The sequence below is a fragment of the Seriola dumerili genome, unplaced genomic scaffold (genome assembly GCF_002260705.1).
Source record: "Seriola dumerili isolate Sdu_G_001 unplaced genomic scaffold, Sdu_1.0 BDQW01000413.1, whole genome shotgun sequence".
In the NCBI taxonomy this organism is placed as follows: Eukaryota; Metazoa; Chordata; class Actinopteri; order Carangiformes; family Carangidae; genus Seriola; species Seriola dumerili.
The window spans coordinates 791,119-803,765 of record NW_019174668.1 but is presented as its reverse complement, the minus strand read 5'-3'; positions in this window follow the sequence as shown (position 1 = coordinate 803,765).

The following is a 12,647-nucleotide window of genomic DNA, read 5'->3' as shown; positions in this document are numbered from 1 at the left end:
CGAAGATTATGTAGGAAAGACCAAGATGTTTACAAATGAGCAGCAAAACAAGAGAGGAGGACAGAGGAGAAGGGGGGTAGAAAGAGACTGTTAAGAGTGCTTTATACAAGTATGGTGCTCCAAGGACTGTGCAACATGTCGTGTTTCTCTGTTGAAAACAGCAAACAAAGACAACTTTACAAGGAATTAACACATTTGGGAGACTCTTAACTTTCTGTTGGAAAGAAGCATCAGCTTGTTGGAAGGCAGTTTGAAGTTATTTGCACTCCATCAGCCAGTACTCACTATAGTGCAGGCCTGGCTTATAATACATATTATTAGCAGTAAAAGGTATCTCGCCTACAGTCTGCCAGAGATCCAATAGGAACGTGTGATTTGGTTCTGCTTTATAACTTAAGAACACTGCAAAAAAAGAATATTTAATATTTTTCAAACAACAAAATTTTATTTGTTTACAATTGGAACCAAGATAGTAACATGGTTTTATCATGTGGCTAAAGTGACATGATGACATCTGATCAAGCTCTATTTGGTGAAGAAGGCTCTAGGTAAGGGTCAAAAGCTCTGGGAATAGTTAAGTGAGTTGACCTTCTTATGGACAGAAATGGTTTTTTAACATTTGCCTCCCCCACTTCAGAAAAGTGAATGTACTGTATATTGTATGTGTTGACCATAAATTAGGCTTTACATGAGCGATAAAATGATCCTCAATATAATACATTCATTCTGTGCACAGTAAAAATGTAAGGCCATGCCAGTGCAGCTCGGCCTGTGAAACAAGCATCTCGCAGCTGCTCCACCAGGCTATAATGTCCAAGCTATGACAAAGGGGAGAGGGAGTGTGATTTGTCATTAATGGGACCAGTAAGTCCTTTTCTGTTGGAGTAAAAGCTGACCAAATTCTTTACTGGTGAAGCACATCCTTTCTGAGCGCTGCAGTCCTGCACACAAGGGCCTGCCACATCTGCTGGCTGCCTGCCTGATTTTCTGCCTGGCTGCTTGCAACTTTTTTTAAAAATTTGGGAAGGAAGAGGACCAGGCGACTGGAAAATGTGAGTCGTTGAAAAACAAAATGTTTTGGATGGTGGTCGGGGGGGGGGGGGGGTTGGGCGACAAAGTTGCATCTTATCTGGACCCTCTTAGCCCTGTAAAAGCTTTCAGGTGCAGTGCCCCGTTGAGCGGATCCGGCCGGGCCAAGCTTGAACAACTTTTTTTTTTTTTGCTCTTGGCAGCAGATAAGAGAACAGAATCAGACCCAGATCACTGGGACTATATAGGGATCTGGGTAACACATTACTGCCACCCCAACATGTGCCACCCGCCCAGACTGTGAGAGCTTGGCAACACTGCACTTTATGTGAGAGCAACACTGGCAAAACAGGTGGGTTCCTAGAGCGTGCCCTATGATTAGATCAGTCATTACCACGGGCATTGTTGAAGGCAAAGCTAACCTCTCATTTCACAGGACCACCTGTATTGGAATGTGTTACTAAAGCTTAACAGCAGATGATTCAGTCTCTGGATGAGAAAAATAGTCTGTGTTGGCTTACAGTGAGGATGTATGTTTCCACTTATCATCCAATCCGATTCTGATTTTCTTTTCTTTTTCTCTTTGACAAAGAGTGCTGTACAGCCACTGTGTTTATTTTTGTAGCTCAGGTTTTATCAGAGTTATCCACTGATATTGACTTCCTGTTGTTTGAAAGCATGTCTGTAATCTGTACCGTGCTGTCCTTAAATTTGAGTACGATACATCTCTTGCTGGCTGCAGCTGTGAGGGTTCCTCCTCCTCCTCCTCCCTGCTTTTTCTTCAGTTGACAGTTGTATCAGGGACCACACATTGAGGAGGTGGAGCATGGCTGTTGTACTACTCTGGTAGACAGGCTAACATATATTAGCCAGCCGACCGTATATTTCTGCTCTATCATCATTTATCTGCCAGGCAGCCAGAGCGGAGGTAAGCAAGGCTGTGCAGAAGCTTGTGCTCGTAAAGCACGGCGGCCCACCCCCATGACCTCCATTTCCCTCCTGACTCACTTCTCATCTCACAGCCTTAGACCTCTCCATGCAGGCCTCCTCTCTGCAAAGGGGTCCCTGTTGGGCCTCTACCTGAATCACAGAGCAGAGCACAGCCACAGCTGACTGGCCTTGGGACAAGGGCAGCAGGAAGGGGCCTCTCTCTTCTATATAACTGAGCCCCAGGAGACACAGGCACAAAATATCGTTTTACTGAAAAGCTACGGATAACCGCTGCTGCCGTGCACAGTTTGTTTCCCTACTAATGTCCAGTTTCACTTTGGTATACTAATCATGTTTTCTTACAACAAGAGATAAATAGGTCAGTGGGATGAGATAAGTCCATTCATACCTACTACATGTTCAAATACTTACTGTAGAAGAAGCTGAAATTATATTATACTCAAGGTATTTACATCAGAAACAGTATTAAAGTAGAGCATCACACACCTGTATACTAAAAATAAATCCTTGATAAATCCTAATTTAATGACAAGATTCATACCTCTAAGCATACAGACTGGAAGCACGGGGAAACAGGTAACCGGTCCAACCAATGGACATTTCCATCCTTAGATAAAAGTATAAGGAAAAGAATGTACCCTTAAAGAGATATATATTAATAGCTGAAAACAAAAGTCCTGCTCTTGTGCCTGTAATAAGTGAGAAGACTTGTTCTGCTTTTGAATGGATGAGCTCGACTGGCTTTCAAAAGCCAGATAAATTTGCTCTCATAGCCAAACTAAAGTGCATTTGTTGATCACTTCCACTGTAACAAAAGTTACATCAGAGCAAGTGCTTTAGTTTAATGTTTAGTGCTGACATCTTGTTTTTCTCAAAACAAGAAGAAAAATCTGTCATGGGCTAAGATTATTTAACATGTTCCCAATTAAACTCAACTTGTGTAAACGATTTACTTGAATCAAGTGTTGTTCTCTTGGGACCAGTAGAAAGATCTGCTTATTCTGCCTTGTTTAAAGATGTTTACACTCACAGAGCCCTGTAACAAGAGCACCCACATTGGATCGAACAGGAGTTATCTCACTCCACTGACAGAAGTTTTTTATTTTGGTGTAAGGAGAACACATTGTCAGGACTCTGTGAGAAGCTGCACAGGGTCTGACTGTGGTCATTTTTTACAGTGTGCTGGTCTGAGTGGATCAAGCTTGCGACATGCTAGGCTGGGTATGTAAACCACAGGACTACAGAGGGCCTGGCACTCTCCCCTCCTGTGAAGTGGAAAGCAGGTCCATGTCAGGGAGCGTGTGTGAAGTCCTGCATGAGCTGACCTGGAAAGAGCCAGATGGGGACCAGGGGTTTGAGCGCCATAGAGGCCTTCTGCAAACAACATGTGGAAGGGCTTTGGTGGCTAATGTAGCGTGGAGTATTTATGTACTCAGTGCTGACTTGACCACTGTCCATCAGTATTCAGGGGGCAGATATGCCACATGCAGCCATGACCTCTGCAACCAATTCCACAAGACCACCTCGTCCGCAACAAAGCCCCCCCCCCAACCCCTTCTTCTCCAGGCTTGCTCCCCTCGGGACCCTCAGACTGCTCCTGGTTCAGCTGTTTAGTGTACAGTAGCTCATACCCACAACCCTCTCCCGAGCAGTTGGTTTGTCATAGGCCTCTTTGTTTTCCTGAGTCTGCCATGGCAGCTGAGGGCAGAGAACAAGAGCAACATGTCATAATCCAGTGCTTTAGGCTTTTTCTTCCTACACTTTCTCTGGTTTAATTGTTTTAGTCAGAATATGATTTAATCAGAGAGGTCGACACAGTGGTGGGCTCAACGAATATTTCATTTTGTTGTTTTACATATATACTTATAAAGCCTATAGGGCCATAGTGAAGACACTACACTGATTGGCGTTCATGCTGAGAGTTAGATGAGGAGATCAGTGCCACTCTAGACGTATGATTGATGTGCTTGGTTTTGTCTCTTGTGTGTTTGTGTGGTCTGTCCTCTTTCCAGGTCTTCATGGTGGAGAGGAGGTTCTGTGGCTCAGGCCCTACCTGTTGGCGAAACTCCCTGATCATATTCTTCATTAATGTTTACAATCTTTAATGTTGTCATCCTGATTGTCCATACTGTAAATCTACTTTGTTGCTGTTTTATTCTGTACATACATACACATACACACATCTATTGCATGTCTGTCTGTCCTGAAACCCTCCTCTGTTGCTCTTCCTGAGGTTTCTTCTTTCATTTTTTCCCTGACTCTTGCCTAATAATCGATGCAATACACTTACTGTTTTTTCTAATGTTTAACTCTTAATAGGCTGAATGCACTCATTCAGCTGGTAAAAACCTAAAACTATAGTATGCCTCCAAAAATAATTAGCAGTAATATTAAGTGTACAGTATGTGATGTGTAGTAAATGGGCTAAGGCATGCAGTGTTCAAATTCCTTTGGGCAGATGCTAACCTGTTTTTTTTTTTTCAGTGTCGAACAACATATTTCACTGTCACTGTGACTTCTGTTTTCTTGTTCAAACTGTTTATACTGCAGCATTTGGGGAACACTTTGTATTATTATGCAATATATCAGCAGATGTATGACAGTAAATTATCAGACTCTCTCAACAGAGGCCCAGCAGCATGGTAGACGGATGTTTTAAATGTTGAAACGTTTCCCTAAAACCAAAAATTAGCTTCGAAACTGCTTCAAACATGACAGAGAAATTACTATTTTGTTTCCACTGGTGTAATGGAGTTGTCAAACATGGTTTAACTCCTTCGTCTTCTAGAAGAAAAAAAAAAAAAAAAAAAAAATCCTGTGTGTAATTTACGAGCACACCACTAATTTGTGCGAGTGGGAGTGTGAACGTGCATGATGCTGGTTGGCACGATGCTCGCTGATTCAAGACTGGCACGAATCAGAGCCGGAGAGGAAGTCTGATAGTTCTTCCAGCAGAGTTTCGCAAACTTTGGTCAGGATACCAAAATAAAGTTTCTTCATATGCAGATTTAGCATGTGTTGCAATAAAAAAACCCAATCCAAGCTAGTTTAATGAGGTGAAGAGATGGGTTTTAAGCTTTCCTTTAAAATACTTAAAGAGGTGCTTCTCTGATATCTATAGGTAGTGTGTTCCATAGCTTTGGGCCGTAAGTGACAAAGGCTGAATCCCCAGCTGTTGCTGGGAGCTTTCAATAAACCAGCAGTAGATGATGATTTAAGTCAATCAGGGAGTTAGCAATGTAGCTTGATCTTCGCCCGTGAAGGCCTTTATTTATGAGGAGGAGGACCTTGAAATCAATTCTAAATGTAACAGGAAGCCAATGCAAAGGTGCTAAAACCGAACTAATGTGCTCTCTCCTCTTGGTTCTGGTTAATATCTGAGCTGCAGAGTTTCAAATGAGCTAAAGTCTCTCAGTGCTTGTTTTCAGGAGCCTAGTAAAAAGTGCATTACAGTAATCGAGTTGGCTTGAAATGGAGACTATGTTTCTAAGGTGGAAAAATGATGTTTTCATCTCCTTGTTGATGTGGGACTTGAAGCTTAGATCTGAATCTAAGATAACACCAAGACTTCAGATCTAATCCAGACAGTTAATTTCCCCAGGTTATTAAAGAACAATTTCTCTTTTTGCTTTGGGGCTGACTAATAGGATTTCAGTTTTGTCCTCATTTAACTTTAAGACATTGAAAATCCCTGTTTTCTGCATTGCTCTTTATCTCAGTCTCCAAAGGCATTAAGTTCAGCACCATTTGTGTAACACCTGTTGGCTCAAGTCTGAACCACTACAACAAGCGATCAGCTTTCACACGAACACGTATTCATGAAACGCAGTGAAATAACGTTAATGAAATCACCATTTCACAACAGAGGGAACAAAAGCAATTGATCTTTACCCTTCAAGCTTCACAGTCACTCTGGATGAGTGAAAACAGGATTGAGCCTACACACCATGTTTTTAAGAAATCTGGAGAGACGAGAGGAGAACAGGAGATTGTGCTCCACTGATTTTACTTCAAACTAATAATGTAGAAAAAAAAACTTTATATTTTTATATTCTCTTCATGCAGCAGTGGAGTTTGAGTTTAGTGACTTTTTAAGATTGATGTATAGTAAACACACTTAGTCAAACATGGAGGTGACTGCTGCTCCCGGCTTTGTAATTGCACTGTAGCTGTTTACCATTATAAGACAAAAACCTAAAAAGAGGCTGTGTGGCTGCTGTATTAACGTATTTTATCAATGTTTAACACATTAATGGCTGTATAGCCAGCTAGCTAACATTTAGCCACCAGCTTGTTATTTTCAACTACAGTGTGAGGCTAAAAGACATTGATACAGCTTCTGAAACTACATAAGTAAATTATAAAAACATATTTAATAAAGATTATCTCCCTGGGTTTCACTGTTATTTTTACTCAAGGAAAAGTTGAGATATTTAAAGAACAGCAAACTTTATGGTCGACTTTCCATTGATCTGTATTCATGACTTGGCTGGACAGTTTCTTGTAATCTCAAACACCTCGATGTAACATCTGTACAGATGTTTTCTATGTCATACTAAAGTATAAAACCCACCATCAGCCAGAGTTGCCTGTTCTCTTCAGCTACTTTACAAGCTTCCACAGTGGATACTCGCTCATTCTGAAGTGGTTTCTGCCAGTTATATGGAAAGGTGACTATGAAGTGGTCAGTAATTTGTCCAAGTAACTGTTGTTGCTTTTGTTCCTCCTCTCATTATTCAAACTGTAGATGAGTAGAAAGAGACTTGAGTTGGAAAATAAACTCTGGGTATAGTCTTTCATTTTTGTAAGTTGAACTTTGAACTTGATTCTTTTTATTTTGGTTCAACATAAGAAAAAATTATCCCAGTGTGGATTAGGCAACATGTAAATGTGTAATGTGATATTAAGCATGCATGAATTGAATGTAGAATGGTGGAATTGAAATCTAGCATGGTGGCAGCTTTTGCGGTAGAGTGAGTATAAACACACTGGAAGATTGGGTGTGTGCAGAACCATTTTCAGACACAACAACATTTTTCATTTGTGTCCAACGTGCCTGAAAAGTTAAGAATAAAATGAATTCTAAGTAGATACTGTGTCATTTCATCAGCAGTTCAAGCTTGCACACGCATAACAACATAGAACCGTTTTCTTTCACAAGCTCACATGAAAAAAAAAACAAAAAAACGCCAACACGGTCGCTGGCCTGCAGTGATATGCTTCCATTCACACATAGAGTAGCCATGAAAACAAACAGCAAATTATCTGCAGTGCACGGCCAATGAGTTTCACCGGGTGACATAAATCTGTAGCAGGCTGCACTACACTTGTGTAGGTTTCTCCTCTTGCTGCATGGTTTTTATAAGGTAAAGACATTAAAGCATTACATTTTTTTTTTCAAAAACAAACTTGAACCCTGGAGTGCCTTCCCCATCTGGAAGCAGTAGAGGACTTGTCTAAAAGATAAAAACGATATGAATCGCTGCTGGCAACTCAAATGTCCAGTCTGGGATCAATTACATAGACAGGATTCAGAGAGAGAGAGAGAGAGAGGGGGAGAGAGAGAGAGGAGGGGAACACAGATTGTGTATCATGGTCTGGCCCAGCAAAGCACAAACACACACACACTAAACAAACTACTCTGTGACCTGTAGCTTGTGTGCACAGTTCCCAGTGTCTGGCTATGGATTGGCTGAGACCGCATGCTGCCATGTTCCCGCCCCGCTCAAACACTGCATTTAACAAGCGACTGATGGCAGTTCCAGATGAGGCCACTCTCAGCCAGCTGCTCTCTCATGTGGGCCGGGGCAAGGATTTCTGCGAGGATCAATAGACTAAGCTGGCTGTCTCTTTTATAGCTTCAACAGTCTCGCACAGATATGTTAATTATTCCATTTTAAGGATTATTTCCCAGATTTATATTCAATTCCCATTTTTGACTAACTTTTCTGTACCCAGAATTCATATGCTTCAGCACCACGAAAACATCTGCCAAGCAGTCTCGACCGAAATGCATTGTGGGATGCTTGAGACTGGCGGTGGGGGGTGGGGGGCTGGTAATGGAATGAATATGAATAACACAAAGTAAAAACAGACAGTGCAACCAGGAGGGGAGAATGGGAGAAAGACAAAAGATTTAATAGGATCCAGGCTGTTTTGAGCTCTCACTTTTTCAAAGGGAGACGCTGCCATATGTATGTCTACGTTTACGCTCACTGTGTGTGTGTGTGTGTGTGTATGTGTGTGTGTGTTGGAGACCTGAGCAAGCAGGGCCAGGCATTCACAGCTTCACAAAAGGTCACAGCAACACCTCCAGTACCCATAACCTTTTTCTAGGGTCAAGCTTCAATTCACAAATAGTGCAGGACCTCACCTCATGTGGCCCCATTAAACTTCATAGGCATGGCCTGCTCTGTGTCTCCCATTACCCTCAAAATTGTAAATACATGCAGTTGCAACTGGTCGGATGTTACACATCATTGTCCTGTGATATGCTGATTTTTAGTCCTCTCTCATGTAACATATGATTAGTCTGGGCTGAGTTCAATTAAAACCTCATTTATGAGTGCAGTTACTTCATATAAAACTAAATTACACCTTCAAAGCTACTTTCCAATGCCTGCCATTACACAGAGGAATCCTGCCACAAGTATTGATGGGACAATGGAGGACAGAAAGCTGTTTAGGTGCGATTTTTTCCTTTCTCTTTCACTTCCACTTCATTTCTCAATGTGTTGAATATTAATACTTATATATCTCAGTTAGAAGTACTTTTTCACCTTTTCACTTAAATTGTTTTAAAATTGCTTAATAATGGCAACCTACCAATACGCCACACAAATTCAGAAACATCTGGATTTGACAGACATCTGGACTCTGGTGTGAATATTCTTGGAATCTAACTTCACCACTGCTTTCCAGTGTGTCATACCTGTTTATTTTGTTGGGCAGAATCTGTGACTGAAGGTGGGGACTGGTGAAAGACTGTGAACGTGATTAAAATTTATCAGAGTGACTCTACTGCCATCTACTGTCTGCTGTCACTGCCCACAGTGAGAAGTGCAGATTTCCTGCTGTGTGGATACTTGGGCAGGAGGACATTACTCTGGCCACCACTATGACAAAAACAGAGCAGGTAAATGTTCTTAAACTATTTGATTTATTTTTTTTTTTAAACTGACTGTCATGATGATAAAGAGTCTGGAGCACATAATTTTGTCCAAACTCGCAGTAAACCTGAAATCAGATCTTCTGGAGTTACACTCACCTCACTGAGAATGATGTGGTCAGCCCGGGTCCCCCCTGAATACTCTGGTGAAATTCTCTGATTTCTGCTTAATGTTTAACTTTAGGAGTTGTTCTCAGATCACGCTCACGTGCACGTCCAGTTGATCATGGAAATTTTACCGTCCAGGGGACAGTGCTTTTTATGTCTCGAAGGACACAATGATGAGTTAATCATATTCTTTTTTGGAAGGTAAAATTGAACCTAATGTTTGTATGATTTATTTTGCTATTTGTTACTCAATTAGAATAATTATTTGTCTCGTTTTAGTACCATTTGTTTAATCCCACTCAATCCCACCCCAATAATGGTTACAAAATTTGAACCTGTGTGTTATCATGTTTTAGCGAACACTCGGCTGTCAGTGTGGTAATTCTTGACTATAAACTAAACCAGCTAAACATTACCTTAATGCACCACCCTACTGGATTTAATCCGAAAAAATGAGTTGGCCATCTACAGCAGAGGATTGGCCACATAGGTATTTAGGTGTGCCAACAGTCTTGATCATAACACAAACTAGACTGCGCAGATTAGATTGACTTCTGCAAGAATCCATATGCTCATCTCCCCATGGAAATCAATGACAATGGCTTGTGCGCGTGGAGTCGATTAAGTACATCAAAGCCCTCAGGTCAGATGAGAACATTTCCAGTCAGACTGAAAAATGCTCTTCCTGTCTCAAAATAGGCAGCTCAAACATGTCACAGTGAATTCTGGTCCAAATTCTTGTCGATGAAAATCTGCTCAGCATCCATCACTGCTTGATTTAGCTCTGCCTCCTCCTTTTCTGAGCAGTTTGTCATCTCTATGTCTGCTGGCTGCCCTCCATCAAAGGCCTGCATTCTTTCAAAGTAAGGGCAAGCGGAGAACATGATTGTTGCTGACTTTGCCCATCTGGGAATCCACCTGTTTGAGATACCGGCCCTGTGCATCAGTGCCTGCACCAGATGCCACAGCAACCACTTCTCCCCAATTACAATTACCCTCCTTACCAAACACACACACACACACACACACACACACACACACACACACACACACACACACCAGATCAGACTGGCAAACTGACTGAACAAACAAATCTGCACATGGCTTGTGGTTATTAGGTTATTCAGTCTATTTATCAACGTCAGCCACTGAGGCATCACTGTCACTTTGTTTTGTGCTTCATTGCATCAGAAGTCGATTCTTTTCTATCAAGTATTTCTATGTATCTAGTATTATGATTATTGTATATGCTGCAGTGTTTCAGTGTAGTTTCATTTGTCAATCATGTGTCAATTATTTTCCATGTTACTGCTTTGGAAAAATTGAAAATACATTATACAATTTCAACATTTTAAGATTCACAAACACACATATTGCATAAAGAATAGTTTCATTTGTATGAATGTAACGTGAGGAAACAAACTGAAGATGTCTACTTTTGTACAGACGCACACACACATACACACAAACACATAGTTTAGAGAACATACTATTGTCTGTTGAGTACGTAGTGTTCTCAGATGTACTCGTATTCACTCTTAAAAGCGCTGATAGAGATTGTAGGTGAGGGACTTGACTTCCTACATTGCCACACACAATGACAGGGGTAGCATTTGTCACCACGGAAACCATTAGTTTCTTGGCAACATTCATATCATGTCTAGCTGACTCTAAATTCGAATCTAATGATGGGATTCCAGCAGTCGACTGAAAGAAGAATGTTAGCGAGCAAAGTGGTGACAAAGGCTTTGGCAGTGTGAAAAAAGCATACAGGTGAGAAAAAAATAATGATGAGGCGCGCACAACTTTTTTTTTTCTTTTTCAGTCCCTATGACCAGTGGGTCTGCACAGACTTCTTGCAGCTCCTGACCGGTGGCTTTATAAAGACGGAAACCAGACATTTAGGCTTGAATCATGCCATCTGTAATATTTTGTGTGAGAGGGCTAACGTGCTTCTCCGTCACTAAATGTCAACCTTTTTAAAATAATATAACATCCCTGCACGCAGCAGTAGCCGAGCAACAAATTAAGAAATTCACCCACTCAGACGGAACTCTGCGCCTCTCAGATGGACGCATTTTTTTAATTAGTCATTTGTAATTAACTGTTCTGCCAAAAGAGATGAGTAGTGACCACAACTGCCTTTGTCTAATAGATGCTGGGAGTCAATACATTAAGCCTCTGTATTTAAAGATCTATACATATTGCATCATCATTACTGATATAAATCTATTTTTGTTCCAAATCTCTTTATTTAGATATAATGTTGTGGAGGGTCCTCCCTTAAATACATCTGCGTGCTTATTTCTTCCCTGTAGCGCCATCACATTCCCTAAGGGTAAACCAATTTACATTCTTGTTTTGCTCTTCAGATCCATGCCAGTTTCCATGACAACATAGTTTCACTTTCTCATCCTCTCTGTCTCACTCTCTACATCTCCCTCCTTTCTCTCTCTTCTGTTCTCTCATTCCCCACTGCTCCTTTCTTATGTTCTCTTGACCTTCCTCCAATGTTTCATTTTCTTTCTCTCCAAACACTGGGGTCCAAATTCCTCCTCTCCTCTCATTTCCTCACCTAATTGAGCTCATTCCTCTGCTCTGCCATACACCAGCAGAGAATAATGGACTCCGATAAGACATATGCGTCCGGCGGGGGGGGGGGGGGGGGTTAAGAAGACACTCGTCTAGGTCGGTTGTGAGGGAACCATCAAACAAATTCAACATCAGCCTTAGTGCCCTTACTTCATCAACTCATGCATGTTTTTTATCATAATATAGAAATGCACAATACTCCGTCTGTGGGCTATTTTCCTGACTCTTAAATATCCCCAGGCCTATCCATTTGGCAGGAGTGATGCCTCGAGCCTAAAATTGTTGAATCAAAACAATGTGCATGAGACTTTCCTTTCCTTTGATTAAAAATACAATTGTTTGGCAATTAGTATGCCCACACAAAAATAGACAATACAGCACTCAAAAAGAAGAAAAGCAATGAGAAATATAAGATGCCTCTGTCAAATAACCATGTATGTTTGCTTATCCTTCAATTTAGTTATTTAAATAAAAATATGCTTCCATCCTAAATCCAGTCTGACCTTATTCCATTATGATTTGGCATATACTGACAGAATAATGTGCAGTGCACATCTCTACCTAATGGCATAATTAAAATCTCAAGCTATTTAATTACTCAATAATTAAAAATGTCTGATGCCAACAGGTGTGATGGCGCGTCTTCAGCTGATTAATGCCAGTCCCCTCTGCCTTGTCTGGAAGGAGAAGGTCATCCAGAAGGTGGTTGGTTGGTTGACTTTGACCAGTCAGCTCTGCCAGCTCCTCGCTCCACATCTGCAGGTCAGGGAGTCGCAGCAAGTCATCTCTGTGGACTGTG